The following is a 4760-nucleotide window of genomic DNA, read 5'->3' on the forward strand; positions in this document are numbered from 1 at the left end:
TTTAGCGTAACTGTTACGTTTGCATGACGTTTTGCGTTATCGCGTAATACGTCGTTGGACGCGCCAAATTAGCGGACCCGGAAGTGGACCGGAAAGCGGAGCAAAGCGCGAAACGTAAACACAGCAGGTCATGTGACTCGAAAATAACACTTTTCATTGGTTCATTTCACTTTTGGTTTCCTAATGATGTAATACTTGGTCATGTCATATAAAATTAACACTTTTCATTGGTTTAGAATTTTTCCTTCTCCCAAATGATGAAAACCCCTCCTTCTTTCCTCACTCTGACTTTCATCTTGGTGAGAGAAAGAACTTTTACAAGGGAAGTGTGCAAATATGCTTGAGGATAACCTCCTTCAAGCATGCGTGCTGTGACATCACACGAGGACTGTAACGGCAGCCTCCAATGCCTACGGCCATACCACCCTGAATGCGCCGATCTCAGAATCTAAGCAGGGTCGGGCCTGGTTAGTACTTGGATGGGAGACCGCCTGGGAATACCAGGTGCTGTAGGCATTTTGCCTCTCGCTCACACCAGGTGGTGCTCGTCCGTCCCACAATCACACAGAACCTTCCTCGCTAATGGCACCTTAAAAAAAAAATCTGCTCTTTTCTCCCTTTTTCAGGGCCGGCTCTAGGCATGTGCAAGCTGTGCACCTGCACAGGGCCACCAACCCCAGGGGCCACCACGCCAATATATTTCCTTAATATAATAATCCTCTGAGGATGGATACAGATTTGCGTGGTGGCCCCTGGCAGGGATTTGGCGGCCTCTGGCTCTGTTCCACTTCTAAACTCCCTGACCCCCTCCCCTCTTTACTGGCCTGCGCGCTTCACCCCGCCCGGACTACCTCTTCCGGGGCCCCCTACCTACGCTCCCTGCCCAGGGCCACCATGAGCCTAGAGCCGCCCCTGTCTTTTTTTAATTAATAAATAAACCGCTATCAAGTTTACAATATACGTGGCCCTTAACTTAAAAAAAAGCTCACGCACAGCCGCTGGAAGAGATGTATCAACATATATCAGCCTCCTCAGCCACCCTCAGGAAACATAGGGGATTAGGATACGTCTCCCGCACCCCCTTATACCTAGTAATTTAATTAACGAAGCACAAAATGGCGAATTCCCGTTTCGCTACCAGTTTGCGGCCCAGTTCGCGGCCCGTGAAGCGCTTCTACCGTGAAAAATCATTTTTTTTTCTTTTCCCCACGGGACCCTTTAATAACCCCAACAACATTCCTAGGGGGTCAAGAGGGGGATACCTTGCCCCCTTTCATTAAATTCCCCCTTCGTTTTTCACCTCTTCTTTTCTCTCGATCCTACCGAGAGACAAGATGGCGGCCGCTCCGGACTGTTTAGAATGTTGACAGACACCGGAGAGCCAATCAGCTTTCTGCGCGCAAAGTTCCGAAACGCGAAAAGTAAGCAGACCGGATCGCTGCCTGGAGCGCTGTTACAGATATATATCTTGATTTAAACGTTAATTTCTCAAAAACTACTGGAGCACATATATTGAGACCTAGCAAAGGCACATCGGGCTAACAGTCCCTACAATTTTGCCAAGTTTCGTGCAAATCCATTCAGCCGTTCGGGCTAAAAGTGAGTCCAACCGCCCTATGGAAATTAACATGGGAAAAACGCGTTTTGGGACCCCCCTTTTTTCTCGGCCCCCCCTTGATGAAACCCCCCCAAATTTTCAAGGGCTGCTCAGAAACAAAATGTGCCATTTTCCTGAAAATTTCAGCCAATTCCGTCCACAAACGCCAAAGTTATTAGACATAGAATTTTCAGAAATCCCATAGGGAAAAAATCCTAACTATATATACCTACTGGCGACCGCCAGTAGGTAATATATATATATATATATATATATATATATATATATATATATATATATATATATATATATATATATATTCAATGAAAAAACCATAGGTTATAGACCATATATAGTTAGGAATTCGCATTTACAAAACCTTATTTTACTCGCATAAAACCATTGAAATTCCATATATAGTTAGTTGCGCTAACTATATATCGCGCACCCGCAATCCACTGCTGATGATGTCACATATTACATCATTCATGACATGGTCAGTGACATCACTGATGACATCACTGATGACATCTCAAATGACATCACTGATGACATCACTGATGACATCTCAAATGACATCACTGATGACATCACTGATGACATTTCATTTGACATTAATGATCACATCACTGATGATATCATTTATGTGATAAAACAATGAACCTCTTCAGACTCTAATATAACCTTAGATACAATCAGTGTAAACAGACACTTACAGACTGTCACTCATCCATGGAGTTACTCACACACCTAGTCAGTCATGCCAAGAATCAATCACACCTCCATTTCCTCAACTATACAGTTATACAAACTTTACTTATTCAAACATATACTAACACATATTTACTCTCTTATACAATCCCTGATACAAGTTCACAATGATCCATACAGCCACTCACACATTCACTGGCTCTTATGCACAGTTATTTATATATGTCAACTCTCACATGTACTGTGTTTTACATATGTACTTACTTTGACATGTAGCACTGAGATATCCATTCACTCACCAATACACTCATGCACACAGTCAACCGCCCATACAGCTGTTTCCACATGCACTTTTGAAACCATACATCTAGTGAATCAACTGCTCACACATCTATGCACAGAGTCATACACATCCCAGCCACCCACACACACACTCAGTCTCCCATACAAATACTTGGGCAACCAATCAATAACCCATATAGTTACTCATATAGCTACTTATCAACACATGCAACAGTTTACAGAACAACAGACATAATGATGCACAAATTAAGACAGTTTAGTCACTAACCCATGCACTCAGTGAGACACATTTAATCACTCACTCATACAGTCAGTCATGCACCTACTAAATCCTTCATCCAGACACTTATACATCCACTCATTCTTCAATATGTAAGACATATTTTAACTTCACAGAAACATACAGTCACTGGATGTTGTCATCAGTGATGTCATTTGAGATGTCATCAGTGATGTCATCAGTGATGTCACTGACCATGTCATGAATGATGTAATATGTGACATCATCAGCAGTGGATTGCGGGTGCGCGATATATAGTTAGCGCAACTAACTATATATGGAATTTCAATGGTTTTATGCGAGTAAAATAAGGTTTTGTAAATGCGAATTCCTAACTATATATGGTCTATAACCTATGGTTTTTTCATTGAATTTCAATGGTTTTTTAAATGCAAATTTCTAACTATATATGGTCTATAACCTATGGTTTTTTCAGTGAATTTCATTGGTTTTTTAAAAGCTAACATCTGTAGCTGTAAAATGTATTATTCTTTAAATCCCAAAATATATTTAGATGTTTATTGATAATTTTTTTTTTAATATTTTTTTTCTTCGCTTCTAGTTCGCGAACCGGGAAGCTTTCCGTTAGCTCATCTTGATGCCGCGATCTAGTCCGCGAACCGGTCAACGTTACGTTAGCGGAACAGTGACGCGCCGCGGAAGCGCGACGTATCACGTTATCGCGTAATGCGTCTAATGACGCGCCGCGTTAGCGCTCCCGGAAGTGCTCCGGACCGCGAACCGGAAGCGATCTGGGACGCGGCGCGCGCCGCGTAACGTAAGCGGAACAGGTCATGTGACTTGTTTATCAAACTTCTCATTGGTTCATTTCACTTTTGGTTTCCAAATGATGTATGACTAGGTCATGTGACCTAAAAATAACACTTTTCATTGGCTCAGAACTTTTGTTTTCCCCAAATCAAGTAAACCCCTCCTTATTTCCTCACTCTGACTTTCATCTTGGTGAGAGAAAGACCATTTATCTGAAGATCCACAATGGCTTCCATTGTTGCTGCAGCTGGTGCACCCCCACCACCACCTCCACCTCCCCATAAGAAGAGAGGACCACCCAGTCAAATTATGACTAACAGAGAGGAGGAAGATGAGGAAGAAGAAGAAGAGGAGAGAGAGGGACAACAATTTGTTGATGAGTTGCCCCGGGTTTCTAAACGAAAAACCAGTTTCATCTGGCAGTTTTTCACCATCCCTCCTGGAACCAAGAAAGTGAATGCAAAATATGCCACCTGCCTCATCTGTGACCACAGATTGTCGAGAGGCACAGAAAAGAAGTACAGTATGGGGAACTATACAATGCACCGTCACATGAGCAGGTGGCATCCCTTGAACTACAGCCGGGCTGAGTTGAGGGATCTTGTAGACAATCCGACGGCAACTCCTGTGGCAAGATCTACATCCACATTGTCTTTGACGGGAAGAGAGGCACAAGAGACTGTGCCAAACATCCAACGTAACTTCCAGCACATGAAGGTGTCTTGTATTTACTGTGGTGCTATGTTGTCATATGGCAACATGAGTGTCAACCTCATGAACATTGCATATGAAAATCATAAGTGCCCTAATGCACCCAAAAAGTAATTTTCTTTTTTTTTGCTCCAGTTGAGCCGTTTTGAAAGCCTGTTTTTTGTTGTCTCCCCTCCTTAAAAAACACAAAAAAAACATAAAACAGTTCTAAAAATACAAAAAAATCAAAAAATGTTCAAAAAATTACAAAAAAAACATAAAACAACAAAAACAAAAAAAAACAGTTCTTTTCAGAACTACCTCCCCTTTCAAACAAAATTGCTAGAATGTTTATCACTCTGGCAAGCTCTATTTCTTTTGGTTCGCTTCAAGTTCGCTGACCGGTTC

At 42.2% G+C, this 4760-nt stretch overlaps 1 pseudogene; it reads left to right on the forward strand.

Annotated features, from left to right (window-relative positions):
• Positions 1-408: 408 nt before the first annotated feature.
• Positions 409-516, forward strand: LOC147722674 (5S ribosomal RNA; annotated as a pseudogene).
• Positions 517-4760: the final 4244 nt, after the last annotated feature.

Source organism: Lissotriton vulgaris, chromosome 4_1 (assembly GCF_964263255.1).
Source record: "Lissotriton vulgaris chromosome 4_1, aLisVul1.2, whole genome shotgun sequence".
NCBI classification, from domain to species: Eukaryota; Metazoa; Chordata; class Amphibia; order Caudata; family Salamandridae; genus Lissotriton; species Lissotriton vulgaris.